The 27764-nt window shown below is 43.4% G+C and overlaps 1 protein-coding gene across 1 annotated transcript in view; it reads left to right on the top strand.

Moving 5' to 3' along the window:
- Nucleotides 1–9163: 9163 nt before the first annotated feature.
- The window catches only part of PIK3CG (phosphatidylinositol-4,5-bisphosphate 3-kinase catalytic subunit gamma), an 82598-nt gene continuing 63997 nt past the window's right edge, over nucleotides 9164–27764 (top strand). Inside the window, exon 1 of the mRNA XM_034433628.3 lies at nucleotides 9164–9329. The gene's annotated coding sequence lies outside the window, so the exon portion shown is untranslated. The remainder of the gene's footprint in view (nucleotides 9330–27764) is intronic.

Raw genomic sequence — 27764 nt, forward strand, 5'->3', positions numbered from 1 at the left:
AAAAAATTATGGGTCCCTATAAGCCCATGTTTGTCAAGCTCGTTTGCTGGAAGGGAAGGTGGAGGGGGGGAAATCCTTAACTCCCAAAAATCCCCCACTGGAAGTAATGTGTGGGGAATTTTGAGAATTAAGGTTTCCCCCCCCCTAAAGCTGCTGAGATTGAGAAACATTAAAATAAGATAGTAAAATAAGACGAGATAAGCTTTATTGTCACTTTTTTTCTGTTAAAACACTGGCACATATTTAAAAAAAATTATAACGCAGGCTCTCAAAAGTACACACACTTTAGAGCAGGCGTCAGAATTTTTTTATGTGTGCGTATACATATATGTATGTGTATGTATGAATGTATATATATCATATAGCAAATGTGATGAATGTACCAGTGGTTGGCCTGACGGGAAGGATACTGTAAAATCTCCATTCCCTCCCCAATCCAGGGGAAGGTTATGGCAAAATCTCCATTCCCACCCCACTCTAGGGGAAGGATACTGTAAAATCTTCATTCCCTCCCCAATCCAGGGGAAGGTTACTGCAAAATCCCCATTTCCTCCCGATCAGCTGGGACTTGGGAGGCAGAGAATAGATGGGGGCGGGGACAGTCAGAATTTTTACTACCGGTTCTCCAAACTACTCAAAATTTCCGCTACCGGTTCTCCAGAACTGGTCAGAACCTGCTGAAACCCATCTCTGGAATGTACATGTATGAATGTGTCAGTTTACTACTGGTTTGCATGTGTGCGCTCCTGCGCATGTGCGCGCTCACATGCAACACTTCTGCGCATGCGCAGAAGCATCCAGGCAGGTGGGAGGAGCCTCCCGCCACTGCTGCTACCAGTTTGCCCAATCTGGGGCAAACCGATAGCAACCCACCACTGTAGTGTGTATGTGTATATATATATATATATATATATATGTCAGTGGGGGGGTTCAAAAAAATTTACTACTGGTTCTGTGGGTGTGGCTTGGTGGGCGTAGCATGGATTGGTGAACATGGCAGGGGAAGGATACTGTAAAATCTCCATTCCTATCCCACTCCAGGAGAAGGATACTGTAAAATCTCCATTCCCTCCCCAATCCAGGGGAAGGTTACTGCAAAATCCCCATTTCCTCCTGGTCAACTGGGACTTGGGAGGTAGAGAATAGATGGGGGTGAGGCCAGTCAGAATTTTTACTACCGGTTCTGCAAACTACTCAAAATGTCCACTACCGGTTCTCCAGAACTGGTCAGAACCTGCTGAAACCCACCTCTGATATATGTGTGTGTGTGTGTGTGTTGTGTGCATACATACATGTACATACTTATTCATATGCTATATATATGATACGTAGACACACACACACACACACATATATATATACACATACACACATATTAAGCCATAACATGGTTTACTTTTGGCTCAGTATGAGGCTAGTCTAGTACAAACTTGGTTTACTGTTGGCACGGTATAAAGCGTTAACCTAACTTTATCGAGCTGTGTACCTGAAGGGCTAACCTTTAGGCTTTAATGTCCCATTTCAATCTGGGTGCCAAAAAAACCTGGCCTTCGTGCAACCTGTAAAACTCCCTTCAAAACCTCGGGGAGGGAGGGATTAGGAAAAGAAAACACCAATTCTGTAGTAGGTTACATAACACAAGTCAACAAATTCCTTTTTCCCCACAGGCAGGGCTGAGATTCAGCAATCTCTTGCAACATCTATTTGGCAAGAAAGTATTACATTAAAGCCTAAATGTTGACTTTAATCTTATCTGACTGGTCACATTTACTCAGGTTTTGTTCATAGCTGTTGATAATTGCAGAGTCGCTTTGCCAGTTTGATTGATTTTCGATTCCTATAAAACCACGTAAGTTTTCTCCATGACAATCTGTCCGTAACCTCTTTCAGTTTCCCATCTGTGAGTGAATCCGTCCAATTTACTGTTAGTCCTTTACTTTCTCCTTCCACTTTTCCTAGCATTACAGCCTTCCCCCAGAGAGTTGGGTCCTTTGCGTATTTGTTCATTTGCATCCCACTTTTATTATTTTTCCACAAATGAAGGCGAATATACATCTCCCAGGATAATGTTGCAGGCTCCAATCTTGTGGTTCCCAACACCCCACAGGGAGGTAATTTGATTTTTAATGGGGGCAATTTGGAACCTTGTTTAAACCAAGTTAATGGCCTTTTAGCTTCCTCCGTGTGAGTAGGAGTTCACTTTTTGAATAGTACAAATTATATCTCACAGGAGGGGGCATCAGGATTTTAGAGATGCTTAGGTGGGGCATGGCCAAAAAAAGGAGGGGGCATCAGGATTTTAGAGATGCTTAGGTAGGGCATGGCCAAAAAAAGAGATGCTTAGGTGGGGCATGGCCAAAAAAAGGTCTAGAGGCTTAGTCTTCCGAGCTTTTGGACTCATGCTGAAGCCCATCCTCAAATAATTTCTCTATAGCAGAGTGTGTGTGCTTTGGGCTATTCTGTGGGTGGTATTTATATGGTGCTTAGTTGTGCATGGCTTTTTAATTATTGATTGAGGTGTTGATGGCTGGCTATTAAATCCTTGGCTGTTGTTTCCTTGTGCTGCCAAGCCCTGTCTCTTAAATATTTGATAAGCTGAGGATAAATCTGCACTTCTGTTTCCCAGGTTTCAATCACTTCCCTGGCTGTTTTTGTACCTGCTCGTCCAACAATCTTAGTAGCTGCAAAATGGAATGTATTTATTATTTTTACAAATAACTCAAGGTGGTGAACATATCCAGCGCTCTTTCCTCCTCCTATTTTTCCCACAACCTCAGTCCTGTGAGGAGTGTTGGGCTGAGATAGACTGACTGACTCAAGATCATCACCAGCTGACTTTCATGGCCACGGCAGGACTAGAACTCACAATCTCTTGCCTTCTAGCCTGGTGCCTTAACCACTAGCCCAAACTGGCTATGTTTTATGACTGAAATGTCATAAAACTTTGCCTGTGGTCAATTCTTTGTGTTTGACTGTACAATACAGTTCACCATGAGCTACTTTCAAGGCAGATACATCCCCGAATATCCCTGAATTTTTAAGAATTTTTCCAGTGAAGGCAGTACATTAAAAGCTTTGCCTTGAAGGCACTGATGAAGCTGGTAAGGAAATAATGAGTTTCCTCTGAATATGAAATTTTCAGTCTCATTTCAGCCCTGCCTCTCTCTCTTGCTATGAATAATTTTCTAGTAAAACATATTCCCTCCAGTTGAAAAAAACTAAGCCACAGTACGTGTTCTGCCTCTGTTTCCTGCCTAATTGTGAATGAACGTCCTATAATATCTAACTGAGGTTACTCATGCAATCATTATGCTTTTCAGTCCAAAATACATCGCTTGTGTGGGGATTAACACTTTGAAATTCTGTAACATTTATAACGTCTATTCCTTTCACATTGCCTTGAATTCAAATTCTCTTACAATGGCTTAATTTTTAACTTTCATCCTTGTTGCAGGATGAATGTTTAAGTTCTCCTGCTGTCATTCGAACAGTGTCCCTTCATGCAATAAGAATTAGGAGCCCTGGTGGCGCAGCAGACTAAAGCACTGTTATTAACATCAGCTGCCTGCAATTACTGCAAATTCAAATCTCACCAGGCTCAAGGTTGACTCAGCCTTCCATCCTTTCTAAGGTAGGTAAAATGAGGACCCAGATTGTGGGGGCAATAAGCTGACTTTGTATAAAATATACAAAAGTATGAAGGCTATTGCTTAACGTATTGTAAGCCACCCTGAGTCTCCGGAGAAGGGCGGCATATAAATCAAAATTTTAAAAAAAGAAAAAAAAAAGAATGGAGACTGGGAAACTATAATTGTAAACATATACACACCCTCAGTGGTGGGCTGCTGGGGTTCTGCAGGGGTTCGGGAGAACCTCTAGCTAAGATTCTGTGCAGTTCGGAGAACCCCCAAATCCCACTCCTGGCTGGTCCCGCCCGCCCCGCCACTCCCAGGAGCCCCCACGCGGCCTGTTTTGGATGCAGTTAAGTGCACGGTGCACGTAGAGGCTGGGGGAGGGAAGTTCGGGAAGGGGCCTCCGGCGCCCGAGGATGCCATTTTCACCCTCCCGGAGGCTCAAGGAAAGCCTCTGGAGCCCAGGGAGGGCACCCCCCCACCGCCGTGGTGCAGGAGGCCGACTAGGCCACACCCACCATGGCCACGCCCACCCAGCAACTGGGCAGAGAATCCCTTGCTAAATTATTTGAAGCCCACCCCTGCACATGCTCACAGACACACTCACTTTTTGATAATATTCCATGTACAGATAATCCTTGACCAGAGGTGGGTTCTACTTACCTTTCCTGCCGGTTCGCAACGGGACCGCGTCCGCACGCTTCTGCACATGTGCAGATCACCCATGATGACATCCGAGCGGGTGGGCGGAGTCTCCCGCCAGTTTTACTACCGGTTCTAAAGAACCGGACAGAACCAGGAGCAACTGTCCTTGACTCACAACACTTTGTTTAATGACTGTTCGAAGTTACAACAGCAACAGGAAAAAGTGACTTATGGCTGTTTTTCACACTTACAACCCGATGGTGAAGTGATCAAATTTCAGCCGCTTGGCAACTGACTCATATTTATGACGGTATATGATCGATCCCCTTTTGCGACCACCTGACAAGCAAAGCCAACGGGGAAGGTGGATTCACTTAACCACGGTGTTGCTAACTTAGTGTTTCACTTTTTAAAATGTGGCAAGGAAGGTCGTAAAACGGGGCAAAGCTCATTTAACAAAGGCCTCGCTTAAGCAACCAAAATTTGGGGCTCAGTTGTGGTCGTACGTCGAGGACTACCTGTGCTCGCCTCTTTTACTAATGTTGTAGCTTTTATTCCTATGCTTCCGCTTCTATGGGGCTTTTCTGGGAAAGCAAAACTTAGTGTAGCCTAGTTCTAAATTTGGTGCCATCACTGGTGCTGCGAGGGATTCGGACCAATTAATCCCCTTAACATGATTCATGCAGTTTCTGCTTTGTAGGAAATGCTGTGAAGGCATTTTCTCACTGGGAGGAACTTCTCCCTTGTTTTGCTTCCTGCTCTTGGGAATCCCCTCCTAACCTCAAGTCAAGGCATCATAATATCTGCCCTTTTCTCCTCCTCCTCCTCTCAGGGTTTAAGAGGCTTGGAAGGGCAGCTTTGACATTTGTACAATGTGGTCATCTTTTTTTTTTTTAAATCCTTGCTGATAAAATATAGCAACGAAAAGGAAGGGTAGGGGTTCAGATGCTGTCTGGAACCCCAATTTCTCTGCTTCCAGATGGCCATCTTGTTGACTGACCCACCCTCCCTTCATTGTCCTTCCTTCCTTCCTTCCTTCCTTCCTTCCTTCCTTCCTTCCTTCCTTCCTTCTTCCTCCCTCCCTCCCTCCTTTCTGCTTCCTGTTGGTCATCTTCTTTGCTTGCTTCTTTCCTTCCTTCCCTTCTCTCCCTTCTTCCTTTCCTCCCTCCCTCCCTCTTCCTTCCTTCTTTCTTTCCTTCCTTCCTCCCTCCCTTCCTCTTCCTTCCTTCTTTCTTTCTTTCCTTCCTTCCTCCCTCCCTCCCTCCTCCTTTCTGTTGGCCATCTTGTTGACTGACTCTTCCTCCCTCCCTCCTTCCCTCCTTTCCCACTCCCTCTTCTCCACTGAGGTTCCTAGGAACCTGCATGAAGATTCTTGTGTAGGAGAAGAGAAGAGAAGAGAAGAGTTGGAAGGGGCCTTGGAGGTCTTCTAGTCCAACCCCCCGCTCAAGCAGGAAACCCTACACCACTTCAGACAAATGGTTATCCAACATCTTCTTAATCTTCTTAAAAACTTCCAGTGTTGGAGCATTCACAACTTCTGGAGGGAACTTCTGGAGCAGGTCAACACAACCAGATGGAAATGTGTTTTAAGGCCCGGATTGCTGGACTAAAAAAATAATAATTTTCTCTGGTCCTTATTTAAAGGCCCACTTTATATTAATTTGTAATCTACATGGATGCACTTTAATCAAAATTATTATCCCCCAAAATAGATTTACTCTACTTTTAACATACAGTGCTGCTGCTGATAAAACATATTTATTAGGCTGTAAAGGTTCAGTTTGCTGTTACATGATCCCTGCTCTGGCAGCCTCTTCAATATATTTCTGTAATATAAGATGGCAGAAGTTTCAGCTTCTGGAGAATTCACCAGTTAGAGAGCTAATGGCTGCAGCCAGATAGTGTTTCATCTTACCTAATTTGGTGCAGCTCCACTCCCTGCTTATTTGCTTCTATGTCCACTTTAAGATTTTATACTTATGTTTAAAGGCTAGTATTTAAAGAAGCGCCTTTCCCTGTCTGAACTAATCAAGTTTGAAGATCTGATGGGGGTGGTGGGGTGGTGTCTCTTCTCAAATTTCTTCAATACTATATGTAGGACTGCTTAAGTCTGAGCGGCAAAGTTCCACATGAACACTTGATGGCAGCAAAGAGTAAAAATTCTATGTCCCTTTGTTGTCCTCTTGTGATCATATGGAATATGTCATCCCCATATATTGTGGCAAGAACATAATATCGTCTTTCCTTTTGTATGCTGGATTTTTTTTTCACTTCCTGCCTAAGAAAACAGACAGAAAAATAATATTATTTCATCTATATTGCTCTTGATAATTGATCTACAAATATCTTGTGTATTACTGAGGGTGTTCATGTTTTGGCTTTTTTTACATTCTTATATATTCTGCCATAGCTAAGCCAAAATCAAACAAGCCACATTACCGTCTAGTCTAATATGTAAATTGAGTCTAAAACTTTTCTTTTATCTGTTTGCTAAGTCACCATTCATTGTTACTGCTAAATGAAAAGATAAATGGCCAATGCTGTTCCTTGAGCACTGTCATTTGTTTGATCATACCCAGATCAGTGGTGGGATTCAGCCGGTTCGGGCCGGTGAACCGGTTGTTAAATTGCTGGTTAACCACCACCACCCTTTCCAGGAGTCTCCACACGTCCCATTTTGGCTCCCAGATAAGTGCAGGGAGGCCTACTAGGCCCAAAATGGGGCACGTGGGATGCGGTGCCTCCCCCCGTGGCCCATTTTTGCTCCAAGGGGGGTGCAGGAGGCCGAGCAGTGGTGGGATTCAGCCAGTTTGCACTACTTCGGGAGAACCGTTAACTTTCTGAGCAGTTTGGCAAACTGGTCGTTGGAAGAAATCATTAGGGCAGAGAACTGGTTGTTAAATTATTTGAATCCCACCACTGAGGCCGAGTACTATCTGTCACACCCCCTGGCCCTGCCCACCATGGCCATGCCCACCCAGCCAGTCATTGGTTGTTAAATTATTTGAATCCCACCATTGACCCAGATCAAATTTTTGCTTAAATTTGCTTAAGATTAGGGAATCCCCCTTACCCAAACCAAGTCACACCAGCTTGACAAGCAAACATATTGATTAATGAGCCAGTTTTAGGTGTGCGGGGGCTCACTAGGTTAGAACGCTGGGCTGACGATTGGCAGCCTCATGTTCGAGACCCGTTGCTGCCGGAGAACAGGGTGAGCTCCCATTACACGCTCCAGCTCCTGCCGACCCAGCGGTTCATAAGCAGAACCACAAGTAGATAAATAGATACCACTTTGGTGGGCAACTTAATGTCCCCCAGACAACAGTGATGTCACCGACAAATCCTTTCACCATGGAAGCACTTGGATGCTTCTGACACAGAAATATGAACCAGTGTGGTGTAATGGTTAAGGTGCTGGTCTAAAAACCAGGAGGCTGTGAGTTCTAGACCTGCCTTAAGCATGAAAGCAACTGGGTGACCTTGGGCCAGTCAAATCTCTCTCAGTCCAACCCACTTCACAGTAATGTGAATAATGTGAATGGTATAGGATCAGTTATATGAACACTGAAGGACCCTCTTTATTCACATTATTATAAGACAGAAAAGTGCTTGTTTAGAAATTACACTAAGTCAGCGAAATTCCATTCTTGGCAACATATCTTTTGAGGGGCCTATCTGTCAAAGATGCAAGGACCATATATAATATATATCTTTTGAGGGGCCTATCTGAACATCCATCTGAAACAAAAAGTAAGTTAATAATCCAAGGACAGCCCAGGATCTATGGATCAGTGATTACAGAAGAGGAGGATGTTTAGCTAAAATTATCTCATGTACTATAAATTAGGGCAGGAATTTAGTAATTAAAAAAGTGTCAATTATCATGTAACGGATGTATGTTAACCATATATGAAAAACTGATGTGCCAGCAGAATCCTTTGTCTTGGATATGTACAAAAGCAGTTATATCAGAACTCTTTCCTTGTTCAGAATTGCAGATACAAATCTGGTTCTGAAACTGCGCAAATAAAACTGTCTCTGGCTGACCAAGGAATGTTGTTTGGTCCCATCATTCTACAACAACAGGGCTGCTGTTTTGGGGGAAAATAGAAAGAGGAAGGAGTATTATGTATGTCCACCGCCTTCAATTACTTGCAAAGTAATAACGGTGAAATAAAAATCAAACAAATATATGCCTCTTAAGATTAGCAAGGTGTGCTTTGCTTTTGAACCAACAATTACTAAAACAGAAACATGGGTTATGTTTCTATTGTTTATCTATTCTGCAGTTTTTGTTTATAATAACTTGCATAATTCTGAGATAACCTAAGTATAATATTACATGATTCTGAGATCTCAGGCATCCATAATTTTAGAGTCATTCGCATACAAAGTTTCTAGAAAACCCTGGTCTTTTGGGAAACAAAGGATATCTCAAATATCGGAACTGCGTTTCCCTGAAATACACCTTCTTATCAATATGACTCTAACCCTAAACAGTCTTACTAATCTTGTGCCTTCTTGACACCCTGATTATCAAACTAGAGAAGAGTTTCCTCAAATACCAATTTGTAGGACGATACTAAACGTTAGCAGTTCAACAATTGCTAAATGGGATTTAAGTACACGTGGCACTGGATGTTCCAGAAACCAGCTTGGCTCCCATGCTTCTGATTTGGCAAGCCATTTGAATTTTTCTTAGATTTACAGCCTTGCTGAGTTACCAAGTAGTCAGGTAAGATTTTAGCAAATGAGAAAGAAGCACGTAAGAAAATACTTTCTCAGGCCAGAGATTAGAATTAAGCTTGGAGGCGAATTCTGAATTCTGAAGCAAAAAAGGACAATGGTGGAACAGCAATAAAATGTTTTTATCTCTTTAACAGGATCTCTTTTTTTTTGGAGTACCAGCCATTGAGTACCCTCCTTGAGATATTGTCTTCTTCAAAGTCCTAAGCTGACTGGATCCAGGTTAAAGAACTATGCTTTTATGAACCTACCTAGATTTTAAGATTGGCTTGGATGACGTTGATTGATTCAACATGAAGGACAGTAAGTTGACAAACATTAGAGATGATGCCATTTTAGCCAGGGGTGAAATGCTCCCTGTTCGGACCGGATCACCCGATCCGGTAGCGATGGCGGTGGGTGGTTCGGCGAACCTGTAGCAAAAATCCCTTCCCCCACCATGCCCAGCTGAGCCGCACGATCATCAGAGGCTTTTTTTTTTACTTTTAAAAGCATTTTTTCTACAAGGTTGTAGAAAAAAATGCTTTTAAAAGAAAAGCTGGGATCGTCAGAGCCTTTTAAAAACATTTTTTTTACAACCTCGAAGAGGTTGTAGAAAAAATGCTTTGAAAAGGTAAAAAAAAAGCCTCTGACGATCCCAGCTGAGTTGCCTGTTCGTCAGAGGCTTTTTTTTCTTTTAAAAGCATTTTTTTCTACAACCTTGTAGAAAAAATGCTTTGAAAAGGTAAAAAAAAAGCCTCTGACGATCCCAGCTGTGCAGTGCGATCGTCAGAGGCTTTATTTTTACTTTTAAAAGCAATGCTTTCAAAGATTGTGCGCCACAGCTGATGACCCCCGACTCTCGCGCTGTTCTAATTACTGCATGCCTCCTTTTGATGTGCACTGCGCGCGCACCCCTCGCATTTGGTGCGTGGTGTGCACTGCGCAACCAGCAAACCGGTAGTAAACCAGTTCAGATTTCACCGCTGACTTTAGTCCCCTGGCTCCTCTGTGCTACAGTTGTCTCCTGAAAATAAATGACAGGTAGTCCTTGACCTAGGACCACAACCGAGTCCATAAAATTTCGGTCACTAAGCAAGACAGTTGTTAAGTGAGTTGTGCCTCACTTAAAAGGTTTTTTTTTTTTTCACTTTTACCACCTTTTTTTGCCACAGCTGTTAAGTGAATCACTGCAGTTGTTTAAATTAGTAATACGGTTGATAAGTAAATCTGCTTCCCCCATTAACTTTGCTTGTCAGGTCTCAAAAGGAGATTGTGTGACCCTGGGGACACCGTCATAAATACATGCCGATTGCTAAACAGCTGAATTTTGTTCACATGACCATGGGGATGGGGCAATGGTCATAAGGGTGAAAAATGGTCATATCACTTTTTTTCCAGTGTCGTCGTAATTTCGGTCAGTTAAAGAATGGTTGTTCTTCTCCCCTTTTTTAATTTTAAAATATTAAATATTAATATTAAAGCATATTTTTAAAATATGCTGGAGATAGATGCTTCAATTTACTTCTCACAGGCCTTTATTTTAAAACATTTGTTTATTGGAATGAACGTTTAATTACCACTGTTTTCTTATCAAATTGTGTTTTGTATTATTTAATGAAGACTTCCTTTCAACTGCTTTTATTGCTAACCGTGGGAAAACAGCTGGTTCTTCAGAGGTGGCCAAGACGTCTATAGAATTCTTTATAGAACATAATTTTTTTATTGGCTAAGTGTGATTGGGCACACAAGGAATTTGTCTTTGGTGCATACGCTCTCAGTGCACATAAAAAGACAAGATACACTGATCAAGAATCATAAGGTACAACATTTAATGATAGTCCTAGGGTAAACAATCAAATCATACTAGGAAACAATCAATATAAATCTTAAGGATACAAGCAACAAAGTTACAGTCATGCAGTCATAAGTGGGAGGAGATGGGTGGTGGGAACGATGAGAAGATTAATAGTAGTGCAGACTTAGTGAATAGTTTGAGAGTGTTGAGGGAATTATTTATTTAGCAGAGTGATGGCGTTCGGGGAAAAACTGTCCTTGTGTCTAGTTGTTCTGGTGTGCAGTGCTCTATAGCGTCGTTTTGAGGGTAGGAGTTGAAACAGTTTATGTCCAGGATGTGAGGGGTCTGTAAATATTTTCACAGCCTTCTTTTTGACTCCTGCAGTATACAGGTCCTCAATGGAAGGCAGGTTGGTAGTAATTATTTTTTCTGCAGTTCTAATTATCCTCTGAACTCTGGGTCTGTCTTGTTGGGTTGCAGAACCAAACCAGACAGTTATGGAGGTGCAGATGACAGACTCAATCATTCCTCTGTAGAACTGGATCAGCATTATGTACATTGCAGTTAGATTGGGGTATTGGAACATTTCTGGCTATGTAACTTATTCTGTTTGTTTTTAATTTGCCAAATTAGGGAGGTGGTCTTTTTTTATTTTTTACTTTGCTTATCACGCTAACACGACCTGCTCTGAGAACTATTTGCCTTCAAAAAGAACAGTGGGGCAGTATCCTTTATGCAAACCCTCTTAAGCAGGGCAATGGAATCATTTATTAGCTGGTATCTGGTTTGTCCCGTTCAGCAAGATTTGTTCTGTAGGCTCACATTCCTCATAGTTTGTTTGTTTTTTTAATTTGATTTATATGCTGCTCTTCTCCGGAGACTCAGGGCGGCTTACAATGCACTAAGCAATAGCCTTCATCCTTTTTGTATATTTATACAAAGTCAGCTTATTGCCCCCACAAACTGGGTCCTCAATTTACCTACCTTAGAAAGGATGGAAGGCTGAGTCAACCTTGAGTCTGGCGAGATTCGAACCTGCAGTAATTGCAGGCAGCTGGTCTTAATAACAGGGTGCTTTAGACCACTGTACTACCAAGGCTCTAGTTCATCTCATTGTAGTGTTTTAAAGCAGGAGTCAGGGTGGTATAATGGTTAAGGCAGAGGTGGGTTTCAGCAGATTCTGACCAGTTCTGGAGAACCGGTAGCAGAAATTTTGAGTAGTTCGGTGAACCGGTAGTAAAAATTCTGACTGGCCCCGCCCCCATCTATTCTCTGCCTCCCAAGTCCCAGCTGATCAGGAGGAAATGGAGATTTTACAGTATCCTTCCCCTGCCACGCCCACCAAGCCACACCCACAGAACCGGTAGTAAAAAAATTTGAAACCCACTACTGGGTTATGTTCTACCCCAGCTCCGGATTCCCGAGGATATAGACACACACCAACGGTCCTTATCAAATTTATTAAGTAGCAAGAATAAACCAAAGTCCGGCAAAGGTTGGCAACCAGCCCAGAAAACAAGAAACAATAAGACTTTTCCAAAAATGCTCTGATGATAATTACAAGTTGTTTCCAGCAAGAAACTTACTAAAGGCGTGTGACTTAAATAGGCTAAGGGAGTGGCCAATTATCCTCAAGCCCTACTCTCGAGGAAACCTCCTCCTCCTGAGTAGCCACTCCTGCCTTTTGGCAGCCCTGCGTGCTCGAGCATTGAGGAGAGGCTCCTCCACTTCGCTCTCTCCACTTGAAGGAGCCTCTGGAGGTTCTGAAGGCCCAGGCTGAGTCTCTGCCTCTGGCACCACATCCTCTTCAGCCTCCTCGCTGTCCAATGTGAGCGCCGGCTGTGCAGGCTGCTGGCACGACACCACACCAGCCTCCTGGTCGTCGGGATCAGCCATGATCTGCGCAGGCCACTTGTGGGCCACAATAGGTTAAGGTATTGGACTGACACTCAGGAAACCCAGGTTCTAGTTTATGAAGAATCAGAGAAAATCTCACAGTGACTTTGGGTCAATTGCTTCATCTCAACCTAATCTGTGGAGTCCTTTCTGGTTGTTTCCTGAGCAGGCGTTTTATTGCCAAACTAGGTAACGTCATCAGTGCTAGTGATGGCGTTAATCAAGGCACTGAGGATGTTACTTAGTTTGGTAATGAAACATCTGCTCAGGAAACAACCAAGCTCAGAGAGCATTAAGGACTCCACAGTTCAACCCTGAGCTACAAATACAGGTGGACCTCGACTTACGACCACAACTGAGCCCCAAATTTCGGTCGTTAAGTCAGACGTTTGTTAAGTACATTTTGCCCCCATTTTATGGCCTGCCTTGATACGATTCAATTTAGGTGGTTAAGATGCTGACCAGATTCCTGATTTTAGTTAATTTTTATACGCAAATGAGAAAAGAACCTGAATTTAAAATAATACTGCCTCTCCCCCAAAAAGGAAGATTAGATGTATTAAAAAAATGTTGTGCAATGCTCAATAGTTCTTCCTTGTCAACTGAAGATTGACTATGACATTGAAACCAATCTGGGAGATTTCCCCTGCCCCATGTGGCCACATGACACGTGTGTACATGTTTCAATAGAGGATAATATCTGTAGTTCAGGGTTGAACTGTGGATTCCTTGATTCCGTCTGAATTTAGATGTTTGCTTGTGAACAAGCAAACATTTCATGACCCAGACATGGTAACATCAGCTACCATCATTGTGGGTATGCTCCCAGTTTATACACAATAGCTTACCTTAACAGTATTGGTAGAGGTATGGTTTCTACTTGGTACTTCCTTGATGGTGTTATTTATTACTAGATTATTTGTCTGGTGTTAATCCCTGCTTATCTGTGTATGGCCTGCTGGAGACGATGTGGTCTTTTTGATCTTAAACTTTTTTTAATGGTCTCTCTTGATTGGTTTGTAAATAGGGTTTAACCAGTAGTGGGTTTCAACACCTGGCACTACTAGTTCGCCGTGACGCTTCTGCGCATGTGCAGATTGTTTTTGTTGGCAGGTGGGATGAGCCTCCCACCACCGCCACTATCAGTTCGCCCAAACCGGGGTGAACTGGGAGCAACCCACCACTGGGTTTATCTCTATGTGCCCGTTGATGGCGGATTTGTCTGAGTGCCAAGCTTCCAGGAATTCTGTAGTGTTTTGGGTTTGAGCATGGTCTTGGATGCTCACAGTTTCCCAAATGAAACTATGGTTGAGTCTGTCCATATGTAGGGAGATTCATTGTGTCTTAATCTTCATGGATGCATTGTGCTAGCCTTCAAAAGACTTCACTAGGCACTGAGCGGCTGTTATAATTAGAAAAGTGAATCAAAGAACACCTATTTAAAGGTAAAGATTCCCCTTGCACATATGTGCTAGTCGTTCCTGACTCTAGAGGGCAGTGCTCATCTCTGTTTCAAAGCCGAAGAGCCAGGGCTGTCCAAAGACGTCTCCGTGGTCATGTGACCGGCATGACTCAACGCCAAAGGTGCACGGAACGCTGTTCCCTTCCCACCAAAGGTGGTCCCTATTTTTCTACTTGCATTTTTTTACGTGTTTTCGAACTTCTAGGTTGGCAGAAGCTGGGACAAGTAACGGGAGCTCACCCCGTTACGCGGTGCTAGGGATTCGAACCGCTGAACTGCCGACCTTTCGATCGACAAGCTCAGCCTCTTAGCCACTGAGCCACCCTGTCCCATACCTATTTACTATTTACCTATTCTGCTGTACTTTCCAGTCTGTTATATCCAGAATATTCTCTTCGGTCCCCTTCTTTTATCCTGGGTAGGTGGGTGCGCTTTTTTGGTATTGGTCCACATCCATTCTGCCACTATTATTTTCTAAGAATAAATACAATGGAGCTTAGAAGTATCCTTGTAAATAATGATTGCGTGGATGTTAGTGCTTTGATTTGTAGCACATTGTTTGTTCAGTGAATCTAATAAAAATCCAAGTGGAGTCACATAACATGATAATTAAACTTAGACAAAACCTTGGGAGACACTAGATTTACATGATTTAAATCTAAATCTAGTTGAAAAAGACTTGGTCTCTGGCATCAGCTGCTCCTTTGTGCAGTCAAATCGCTGACACTACCCTGCAACATGTTGTTGGTCACAGCACAGCAATATTTTGCCGGCCACATCTGCAAGCTTTTTAGTTTCTTCTCCTGAACATTGCAGATTGTTCTAGATATGATATTCAGACATTTGGAAAGCATCCAAACAATTCCCTCTCTCTCTCACAACAGCCCAGAAAACTGGTACCAAGGAATTTGTTGTTTTGATCATTGCTGGAATGAGACAATGGCTGGGATCCTATAAAAAGCACTGAGATTTTCATAGAAAGATTGAATCGATCCCAAATGAGATGCACCGGACAGATTTCAAATACCGGGCTCAAATTCAGCATTTGGTCCCTCGCTTTCATTATTACCAGTGGAATCTGTATAAAAGGATGAATATATGTAGAGACTGGGGGTGACTCAACCAATCGGCTTGATTTTTCCCAATAATAGAAAAGGCGACATGTAAAAGCAGCATGGACTTTGGTCTCGGGAGCTTTTGCTGAATTTTGCTTTATTACTCTGAACTTTGAAAAAATACCTTTGTAGTAAAGCTGTTGCATAAGGCCGTTTCACCACTGATCTGTACTTTGCCAGGGCACGCTAGTACAAAGCCACTGCCCTCCTAATCACCAAAGGAAAGTTCTTTGAGCTTGAATTCAACGTCTCGTGACTTCATAAGCTACGCGGACTTTGTGTAGGCTCCTAGGCTGCAGGTACATTTGGTATTGACGCCTTCCAGGAAGTTATTTTATTTTATTTTATTTTATTTTATTTTATTTTATTTTACTTTATTTTATTTTATTTTATTTTATTTTATTTTATTTTATTTATTTTATTTTATTTTATTTTATTTTATATTTATATTTTATTTTATTATTATTTTTATTTTATTACTGTATTATTTATTTTACTTTATTATATTTTTTATTTTATTACTTTATTATTTTATATTATATTTTTTATTTTGTTTTGTTTTGTTTTATTTTTGTTTTATTTTATTTTATTTTTTATTTTTATTTTTATTTTTGTTTTATTTTATTTTTTATTTTTGTTTTATTTTATTTTTTTATTTTTTTTTATTTTTTATTATTTTTATTTTATACTATATTTTATTTTATTATTTATTTTATATTTTTATTTTATTTTATTTTTTTACTGTGTTTCATTTATTATTATTATTATTATTATTATTATTATTATTATTATTATTATTAATTTCCTTTTGGCTTTCTAGACCTAGGCTAATTCATAGCTCTGGAGTTTCTTGGTGCATTTCTATCAAAATACTACTAATACTACTAAATAGTACTAAACAGCTAAATGCTGCTATTGGCTTGCCATCCTAGTACATTCATCCGTATTTGGTTCCTTACCATGAAGGGGGGCGGGAGGAACGTGATGGCTTAGCGGTTAAAAACACTGACCTTGAGAGCTGACCGCCCAGGTTTGAGACCCGAGCACCACGCAACAGGCTGAGTTCCATTTCCTTGCTCCAGCTCCTGCCCACCTAGCAGTTCGAAAGCATGCAAATGCAAGTAGATGAATAGGTACCACTTCAGTGGGAAGATAACAGTGCTCTGTGAACCTTTGGTGTATAGCTATGCATGCTACATGACTGCAGAAATTGTCTTTGGACAACGCTGGTACTCCCTTGGCCAAGAAATGGAGATTGAAATTATTCCACATTTAAAGTCATCTATGAAACGTAAAAACACACCTGCCAATCAGGGTTGATTTAATGTACTATACTATATTAATGCTACCAAATTCTGGGAGCTGAATTCCACAAGCCTTACCGTTGCCAAAGTTGGACACTCCTGTCTTAGAGTATAAAGGGGAAGCCGATAAAAAATATTGATGGAAATTTCTTGTTATGACCATCTCCAGCTGCTTCCTTTGGACCAGCCCTTGGCTTAAAGTCAATATTTGGCATTCAGAATATATTGTTAGCGTACTCAAGAGCCCTGGAGGGAGAAAGCTGGGATATAAATCATAACAAATAAATGAATAATGTGCCTCTTGATTTAGAGTCCAAACAAGAGTCGGCTTTTCTGCAACCTACTCTAATCCTCAACCCCTTCACTCTCGCTAAATCCCTAGATTAACAGAATCTATTTCCAGTAGAAACTGATTGTGAACGTACAGTTAGCGTATTTTATCATGGAAATCTACCACGTGCATGGAAAATCCTGCTTCTCTTGTTAGCCACGGCAAGTGATCATACAGGGACTCTTGAAGGATGGTTTAAAAAATGCCCCAGATTTTCCCTGTCTCAGCTTTGGAAAGTCCCCCTGTTTAATTTTAACAATTGCATCGGGCACAGATGGGCAATGGGCTTCTGTAATTCCATGCCGGGGTTTCTGGGCATGTGTGTTTTGCAAACTGCCTGCCATCCCTCCCCATGCAAACAGCTCAGGTTTCACCAGCTGAGCTCAACGGAGAACCCCTAGGCATGGCGACTTTCAAAATGCCTGCCTCTGGTTTTGGAAGTGTTTTCCTTAGGATCTTCTTCTTACGACGTGCTTGAAGCAACAGTAAATGTGGTGTATCCAAAGCGAGAGTTAAACTTGGTTGGACCGGCGCTATCCAATTGTAGAAAGTTAGCACCCACCGCTCTCCTAGACGAATGAAATACTTTGAGACATATTTAAAAAGGCAGAATGTTATATTTCCCCTAAAAGAGAAAATAGAAATCTGAAAGGAAACAGAAACTCGGAGCCCCAGTTCCCTGCCCCCAGGCAGATACTAAACTAAGGCCAGCTTTTAGAAATGCAGATCTGGTAATCCATTCAAGGCAGGATATTTCGAACAAAGGCAGAATTAGGTACAATTAGGTAGGATCAGCCCTCACTCAAGATCCAAACCCGGAAAGCCATTAAGACACAATAGGAATGGCCCAATACCCTTTCAGGATACAAGCCCAGGGGTGGGCTTCAAAAATTTCAGCAACAGGATCTCTGCCCTATTGCTGGGTGGGCGTGGCCATGGTGGGTGTGGTCTAGTCGGCCTCCTGCACCACGGCGGGGTGTGTGTGTCCTTTTTACCTTCCCCTGGCTCCGGAGGCTTTCCTCCAGCCTCTGGGAGGGCGAAAACTGCCTCCCCTGGGCTCCGGAGGCCCTCCACAGCTTCCGGGAGGCCTGTTTTTCCCCCTCTGTGCGGGCCCTGCTCTTACCTCTCATCCAAAACGGGCTGTGTGGAGACTCCTGGGAGGGGCGGGGTGGCTGGGGCAGGGCCAGCCAAGAGTGGGATTTGGAGGTTCTCCGAGCCGGCCATAACGTTAGCTACGTGTTCTCCCGAACCCGGGCGAACCCGTAGCAGCCCACCCCTGCTGACAAGCTTCCTTATTACATCATCTCAGAGAGTCGAGGCTTCAATCAAACTTACAGTAATTCAGACAACCTTAAAAATTAGCTATGACCCCTGCATTGCCCTCTGGGAGTCTGACAACCAATAGAATACATTTCTTGCACAGGAACAGGAAGCTCAAGGGCAAGGCCCAAGAGAGGGTATAAATAACCCTCTCTCTCTCTCTCTCTCAACTCCATGTGTTCAGCTGCACCAGGACCTCAAACCCATGTGGTCCCGTCCATCAATAAACCATCTTTCCAATCAGCCTCCATGTTTCCAGTGTCTTTCTCACCACTTGGAACTGAACCAGATGGATATTTTCTTCCTACACAATTTTTCCCAGGAATGCTCTTTCAAATAAATTCTCAACTTCTCGTCACTTCATAAGCAGGCCTTGACGCCTTCCAGGAAATTATATTTATTACATTTCATTTCATTTTTGACTTTCTAAGTATAATTTATAGCCCTGGAGTTTCCTGGTGGATCGCCATTAAAATACTAATCAGGTTTGCCTTTCCGTTGCCAAAGTTAGCTAAGTGATGCTACCGCAGTGGTGGGTTTCAAAATTTTTTTACTACCGGTTCTGTGGGCGTGGCTTGCTTGGTGGGCATGGCTTGGTGGTAATGTGACTGAGTGGGTGTGGCCAACTTGACGTCACTCACGGCCACAGCCACTCAGTCACATGACCACCCCACCTAGCCACGCCCACAGAAAAAGGTAGGAATTTTTTTTGAATTTCTCCCTATCTACTTATTTTCTGCCCAGGCCTGGCCTAATCTATCAAAGGCCTCCTCCTGCCTGCCATCCCGCGCTCCCTTCACCAGTCGCACATGTCGCACACGTCGCCCTGTTTCCCCTCCCCCCACCTCTTTCTTCGGGCTGCTTACCTTCCTCCCGCGGCGACTGATCTGGAGTCAGTGGGGTGCGATGGCAGCGGCTTTTTCGGTGACCTCCGGTAGTTTTTGGCTAGGAGGCTTTTTCTTTTTTGATGTGACTGCGAGAAGCCTCCCAGCTGCCGCCTCTTTGCCAGCCGCTTCCCGGCAGTCGTGCGGGCAGGTGTGGCATGCGAGCGACAACCGGGCTATCAGTTTGGGTGCATGGCCAGCCAGCGGTCGCTACCGGTTCAGCGACCCAGGCCAAATTTCCGCTACCGATTCGCCCGAACCAGTGCGAACCGGTAGAAACCCACCACTGTGCTACCAACTTGCCATCCTAATACAGGTAGTCCTCGACTTACAACAGTTCATTTAGTGACCGTTCAAAGTTACAATAGCACTAAAAAAATAGGACTGATGACTTTTTTTTCACAGTTACGACCTTTGCAGCATTCCCCATGATCAGGTGATCAAAATTCAGATGCTTGGCAATTAGTTCATACTTATGACCATTGCTTTGATCCCCTTTTGTGACCCTCTGACGAGCAAAGTCAACGGGGGAGCCAGATTCACTTAACAACTGGGTAACTAACTTGTCAACTGCAGGGATTCACTTAACAACTGCGGCAGGAAAGGTTGTAAACCAGGGCAAATCTCACTTAACAAATTCCCTCACTTAACCACAAATTCTGGGCTCAGTTGCGGTCGTAAGTCGAGGACTACCAATAGAAGCTGGAAACAGCTTTCATAACATTAGAAGGCATCGCCCATTCCTTTTGAAAGAAGGACTTTTGCAACGTATGACAATGAATCCAGCAATGCTGAGCGATGTTGTGTTATATCATTGCTATCATCGTAGTGACCTTTTAAATAGAGGAAGCTTCTGCTGTCCCCGTTACTTTGGAATTTAAACCTTTAAACAGAATTTAATTTTAAACTTTTAAACTTAAACAGGTCATCAATGGTACAATTCACAAAATTGGGAACATTTTGCCTCTCTCTTTTTGGGCCACATTTCTCTACTTCCTTCTTCCCTGCCATTTACTACCGGACAGCCCCTTGTTCATAAACTGGCCTACATCCCTTTGGGTTATCCTCCAGACAGAATCATCCCATGGGAGGAAAGGGGCAATTTTTTTTTTAATTAAAATCAGAGCCACCATGTCACGATCAAAGCCTCCCTTTGTTTACAACCTTTGAAAAAAAGAGGGGGGGCGTCATTTGTGTAATTGCGGTGCGGTGTGGTTGGATCCTCAGTTTCCCAGTTGAAACTATGGCTGAGTTTGTCCGTGTGCAATGAGTTTAAATAGTTTTCGTCATGTCGTCTCACTGTGAGAAGGCAGCATGAGGTTACAGGTGCCAATTCCCTCTGTACTGTTACAAAACGTTGAAAGAGTATAGAGTAGTGGCCAAAATTGTAGAAACCTTTCGGGAAAAGTGTATTTTCTAAAACTAGCTAATAACACCACTTTTTGCGGGCAGTAGTACCATAAAATTATATATCAATGGAAAGATCATTTAATCAAGAATGTAATGCAATAACTTTTATGGAGGATTTGCTATCAGAATAGCAGTTACAGTATAAAGAAGAAAAGTGAAACATAAAAAAAATGAAATATACAAAAATGATCACCACAGAAAAAACGAGATAGACAAAAATTATCACACCAGTTAATACTCAGTTGGGTAACCTTTAGCATGAATTACAGCCTTACAACGTCTTCCCATGGAGTGAACCAAGTCTTTTAGTTATTTAGCTGTTGTAATGTGAAACCAAGATTGAATGATGGCTTCTATTAACTGGGTTTTATTGCTGGGTTGATTCTGACTAACAATCGGCTCCATAGATTTTCAATTGGGTTAAGAAGATCTGGGCTATTCCCAGGGCCATTCCAGCAGTGGAATAGGATTATCTTGAAACTCCAAAAAAAAAAAAAAAGTGGGGTTATTAGCCATCAAACCTCAAAAATACACTTTTCCCAAAAGGTTTCCACAATTTTGGCCACTACTGTAGTGTAGTTTTTGCAGAGGGTTTTCTTGAATTTTCCTCATCCTTTCATTTCTGCATTACCCTTTCACTTGGACTTCAGTACCCTGTAGGAGCAATTAATTAAGAGGACATAATTTTGCTTATTGAAGCAAAAAGGAGTTGGTTAATAACTGTGTGGCCAATTTGTCTTCCCCTTGAGAAGTGTTTAGTTTCCTTTTGGGCAAGGAGATTGTAGGAAAATTACTTCAACATTGCCCTCTGCCGGCAATTTGAGGAGCAGCAGGGTTCTCTCGCGACAGAACTTGCTACGAGCATTATTTCTATCCCATTGATTTTACATTACAAGTAGTCCTCAACTTACGACCACAATTGAGCCCAGAATTTATATTGCTAAGTGAGACATTTGTTAAGTGAGTTTTGCCCCATTTTACAATTTTGTTTGCCACATTTGTCAAGTGAATCACTGCAGTTGTCACGCCGTTACTAAGTGAATCTGGCTTGCTCATTGACATGGCTTGCCAGAAGGTCGTAAAAGGGGAATCACATAACTCCGGGACGCTGCAAACGTCATAAATATGAACCAGTTGTCAAATCCTGTGACCGTGGGGATGCTGCAACGGTCATAAGTGTGAAAAAATGGTCACAGGTCACTTTTTTTCAGTGCCATTGTAATTTCGAACGGTCACTAAATGAACTGTTGTAAGTCGAGGAGGACTACCTGTATTTACTGTGATAAGATAATGAAGTGAAAGCAACAAATTCAGCACAAATGTTCCTGGGTGCCTTCATTCTGGGAAATGCAGCTGCAATGAATATCCATTTGCATCTTCAAGAATAGTCATAACATCCAGAGGTAGTATTCAGCCGGTTCGAACTGATTCGCCTGAACCGGTAGTGGAAATCATGGGTGGGGTGGGGTGGGCTCTATGCCATTCTATTTAGACATATTTTTGAGGCTGGGCGCATGTGCAGAAGGCACATGCGCCAGCAAAGCGCATGAGCAAAAAGCTGGGCGCTCACATTTCCGAACTGGTAGAGAAAGTAAGTGAATAACACCCCTGATAACATCTAAACACTCTCATGTTTCCAGCTTATTCAACAAGGAGGAGGGTTATCATTTGCTATTGTGATTACTTTCATTGTTGTTACCATGGTTGTGTTGTGACCTAGGCTTACTGAGTCATTACAAGACACAATTAGTCCCAAACAAACCTATTTTATTGTAACAGCTGAGAATTACATACATTCCCAGCTGAGTCCCAATTAGTTGCAAAACAAGTCCGTCGGAAGAAGTCCTTCGGGATAATCACCAATCTTTATATTCTTTGACACACTACCAAAGACCTTACTTGGCAAAGCCCCACAAAGTTCAGAAACAAAGAAGAGATGCCGACTGGAAACAGAGTTAGCAACATTGCTTTCCTGCAAAAAGGCCCAAGGGCCTTTGTTTCTCTTTTAAGCCTTATGGGAGGGGCCAATCATCCCCTGGCCTTACTCCCGAGTCGTCCCTTTTGCTTTAGCTGCTCTTGCCTTCTGGCAGCTCTGCACATGCCTGCACTAGGAACAGGCTCCCCCTGTTCCTCTGCCTCTCTGCTGCCGGACTCTGGGGGCTCCAGAGTCCGCACATAACTCCCAGATGGCCCTGGCCACATCTCTGCCTCCAACGCAGAGCCCTTGTCCGGGCCTTCCGCAGACTCCAGGACTGGCCCATGTTCCTCTGCAGCCTCCTCACTGTCCGACTCTGCTGCCAGTTCCACAGGTTGCTGGTGGACCACAACAGGCTGGTTGCACAATCAGCCAGATGTTCAGGCTGGACTTGGCATTTTTTGTCTACCTATCGAGTCCTTCCCGAGGACCCGGGATAGGCAGGTATGGATGTTTGTAAAAGACCTCCAAGGTCCCTTCCAACTCTGTTATTCTGTTTGTGAACTGTAGCTTGATCCAACCCAGAGCTGCTCTAGGTTCAACCTAGGCCTTTCTATCTCCATTTTGCTGATGGGTTTTATGCTGTTGGAAGAAAAATCCATCTGGCTGAATTGCAAGCCAGGAGAAAGGCACTGGAGACAAAATGGAGGCTGGAGGCTGCTTGGAAAGATGGTTTAATGATGAAGCAGAACCACATGGGTTTGAGGTTCTGGGCAGCTGACCACATGGACTTGAGAGTGGGTGGCTTTTATACCTTCTTTGGGCTTGAACTTCCTATTCCTATTGGCTATTGTCAGATTCCCACAGAACCATGTAGGCAGTGGTGGGTTGCCCCCAGTTTGGACCAGTTCGCAAGAACTGGTAGTAAAACCAGCGGGAGGCGCCTCCCGCTGACCCGGATGTCATCAGGGTCACACACCTGCGCACATGCGCAGAAGGGTGTGTGCGCACGGCCCCATTGCAAACCAGCAGTAAAGGTAAGTAGAACCCACCCCTGCATGTAGGGGTTATGTAGGGTTCATAATTGGCTCTATAGGCAAAGTACAAATCCTAAGTGTTTGTCTGAGCTACGTTTGGTTGAAGTTTGCCAAAGATGATGCAATGTCCTTAGGAGATTGTGCAATGTAGTGAGCTCTGTGTCTTCTGTTAAATGGTAGTGGGTTAATCCTATTATGTCCTGAAGGGTCAGGGCTTAATCCCGATGTTTCATATACTAGAATGTTGTGGCCTGTCAGTGGCCTGTGCGGATTGTAGCTGATTCTGACAGCGAAGAGGCTGGTGTGGTGCTGCGCCAGCAGCCTGTGCAGCTGGTACTCAAGTCAGATAGTGAGGAGGCTGGAGAAGATGTGGTGCCAGAGGCAGGGATTCAGCCAGGGCCTTCAGAACCTGCAGAAGCTCCTTTAAGTGAAGAGGAAGAAGAGGAGGAACCTCTTCTCGATGCACGGGCGTGCAGAGCTGCCAAAAGGCAGGAGTGGCTCCTCAGGAGGAAGTCTCCTCGAGAGTAAGGCTTGGGGCTAATTGGCCACTCCCTTAGCCTATTTAAAGAGGAATGCCGACTGAAGCAATTTGTAGGGATCAACTTTAGTTCACTCTCCTTTGCGTCTGGATTCTCTGCAAATTGCTTCTGGGCTTTCTGCCAACCTTAGTAAGATTGTGATTACTTTATCTTTGGTTTCTTGTAGGCTGTTAAGAAAGTTTATTAACAGCCTTTGTTTTGAAAAAGACTGAGTTATTTTAGTAAATTAAGTTTTGTACAAACTTTGTGTGTCCTGTGTTCTTTGGGATCCGTAGCTGGGGCAGAACATGGAGCACTGCTATCACGTCACCCATAGTCCTTCTTTTCATTGAACTAGACATGCCCAATTCCTGCAACATTTCTTCATATGTACAGAAGAAAGACTGGCTTTCTTCTCACTATACTTAACCCAGTTAATTCCACTGTATTCATGACAATGGTGGGAATACTGTTTGTTTGTTTTCCATCCATCTTAGGGGGTGGAGTGGGGAGGGATCTGGTATTACTCAATTAACCACCTCCATTGAGGGTCGGGGCCAGTGGTGGGTTGCCCCCTGGTTCGGACCGGTTCGCAAGAACCGGTAGTAAAACTGGCAGGAGGCCCCACCCACTGCCCCGGATGTCATCATCGGCCTTCTGTGCATGTGATCCCATTGCGAACCAGTAGTAAAGGTAAGTAGAACCGACCCCTGGTTGGGACCAATCTCACATACGATAATTCGTGACAGATGCTCTGTTTTTAGTAGCTGCAATCAGGGCAAGCTGTTGAAATATACTCAGCATTAAAAATGTTTGCCATTGGGTCAAGAAGCCCAAGCTGACTAATAAACGTAAATATAGCCACAGCATCATGTATATTACTTTACTCCTCAAGTATGTTCTGATAGACAACTGCGAGGTGCTTATTCTCTGTACGGACCACATTTATTAGTTCCACTGAAATTAATCATCTCAAAGAGTTACTAACGAAGTAAATGAGCTCAAAGCTTATGAGCAATCCATTCCCGAGTACTGAGAAGTAGGAAAGGGAGGAATACTCTGCAAGGATCCCTGTAAAACGGCAAGCAGCGTCAACTCTTGGATTACTCATCTTCCTGACGTTTATTCATTTCAGGAAGTGTTGTCTTAGTTTTCGCTGAATAGATTCCAGATCCTCTTTTTACCCATTTGAGGTTGCTCCCACAATTCCACCCTCGTAATAGGAAGGAAGGCAAACCCATAGAACCTACTACAGTTGGAGATCTCCAGGAAAAAAACACTCCATTTTTAAGATAATTACCACCACTGCTCCGTAGGAACTGACCAGGCTGAGCCCGAGGGAGGGGTCAAATCCAAATTATTTTACTACAGGTTCTGTGGGCGTGGCTTGGTGGGCGTGGTGTGGCTTGGTGGGCGTGGCTTAGTGGGCAGGCAAAATCTCCATTCCCTCCCTACTCTGGGGCCAGCCAGAGGTGGTATTTGCCGGTTCTCCGAACTACTCAAAATTTCTACTACCAGTTCTCCGCTACCGGTTCTCCAGAACCTGTCAGAACCAGCTGGATTTCACCCCTGGGTCAAATATGTCATCAGTCTGGAGTCCCTTCGCACCCACAGGAGATCTAAGAGCAACCAATCTTGAATTCCATTGACTCTTATCTACCGCCAATTTACTTGGACTGTTAGTAGTTCAGATTCTTGTAGACAGCTTAAGCTTGCAATAAATCTTTCTACCCATTTGAAGGGCGTGGACGTTCAAATAGGTGTCAAACTCGATTTCATTGAGGGCTGCATCAGAGTTGTGTTTGACCTCAGAGGCCAGGGGTGTGTGGCCAGTTAGATGTCCATTTTTGGCCACGACGGCCTCTTGCAGCCCTCTGCCAGCGAAAACGGAGCTTGGGGGCCCGCATGCGGATTTCACCACAGGAGTTAGGTGATTCACTTAATGGGGTAAATGGTGGGGTAGATAGTATCTCTACCCTCTTTTTAGTGATTCTCCAATTACTGTGGCTCCATTCCTTCTATGTACAGGTAGTCTTCAACTTACGACCACGAATTGAGCCCCAAATTTCTTTTGCTAAGCAAGACATTTGTTAAGTGAATTTTGCCCCATTTTACCACTTTTCTTGTTAAAGTTGTTACGTAAATTGCTGCGGCTGCTAACTTAGTAACATGGTTGTTAAGTGAATTTGGATTCCCCATGGACTTTTCTTGTCAGAAGGCCGCAAATGGGGATCGCACGACTCCAGCACCCTGTAACTGTCATAAATATGATGATAAATATGATCATATTTAGAGGAACGTTGTCTATGGGGTCGCGATCAGTGGTGGGTTGCTACCGGTTTGCCCCGGATCGGGCGAATCTGTAGCGGCGGTGGTGGGAGGCTCCGCCCACCCACCCGGATATCTCTGTGTATGCGCAGAAGCATCACATGCACGCATGCACTCACGAGCGAACCAGCAGCGGCCGAAATTGAAACCCACTACTGGTCGCGATGGGTCAGACACAACTATCCAGGAGCCTGGATAGCTCTGCAGACAAGGCACTGTAATTTAACACCAGCTGTCTGCAATTAAAGTAAGTTCGAATCTTGCCAGGCTCAAGGTTGACTCAGCCTTCCATCCTTTCTAAGGTAGGTAAATTGAGGACCCAGATTGTGGGGGCAATAAGCTGACTTTGTATAAAAATATACAAAAAAGGATGAAGGCTATTGCTTAACACACTGTAAGCCGCCCTGAGTCTCCGGAGAAGGGTGGCATATAAATAAATAATAAAAAAAAATCATCCCCATTCCCTTGAGCCCACAAAGGAAAGTGAAGCATTTACGTTACCTGTCCATATTCTTCTAGATCCCCTTTGCCGCCTTCTAGCGTGACGAAATCTCAGTTTGTGGGGGCAATAAGCTGACTTTGTATAAAATATACAAAAGTATGAAGGCTATTGCTTAACGCACTGTAAGCCGCCCTGAGTCTCCGGAGAAGGGCGGCATATAAATCAAATTAAAAAAAAAACTTTGCAACTAACAACAACAATGATCATATATATATGTCATTCATACATCATAAATATGAACCAGTTGCCAAGCTTTCGAATGTAAATCATATGACCATGGGGAACGCTACAACAGTCATAAGTGTGAAAAACGGTCATAAGTCACTTTTTCAGTGCTGCTATAACTTCGAACGGTCACTGTTGTAAGTCGAGAACTACCTGTACCAAACTTTCAAGAAAATCTAAGTCAAAAACCTAACATGATTTTTTTTTTCATCAATCATTCGCATATCACTTGGCTAGATTTCCAGCTCTGGAGCTCACTGCATCATATAAAAATCTTTAATGCATATCGTTCAAGAGGTGCCTTTTTATTTCCTGGGACAAATGTCCCACTAATTTAAATATGAATATTAAATTAAAAGAGTCCCTTTTCGGAGCCTGTTCTTGATCAGTCAGCTTAAATTGTAAACCTAAAGATGCTATGAAAAGGTCATAGGACCAAATGAAGGGCACAGGCCCAAAATGGGGCACAGGAGGTGTGCGCACGAACCCTCAAAATGCAATGCGAGCACCCCCCCAGCCATGCGCCTTGCCCCCCTGTGAATGCACGTACATGTGTCCCCCATGCGCCCCCCCATTCAGCTGGCTGAAGGGAGGCACATGCACATGCGCAGTGGAGCTGGGCCGGGGCAGCAGCTGGTGTGCCCGCAGAGACACGCGTGCATAGGTTCGCGGTCACGGACCTATACCATTTCAGACAAATGGCTGCCCAGTCTC

Source organism: Pantherophis guttatus, chromosome 7, assembly GCF_059756535.1.
Source record: "Pantherophis guttatus breed Tessera chromosome 7, ASM5975653v1, whole genome shotgun sequence".
Lineage (NCBI taxonomy): Eukaryota > Metazoa > Chordata > Lepidosauria > Squamata > Colubridae > Pantherophis > Pantherophis guttatus.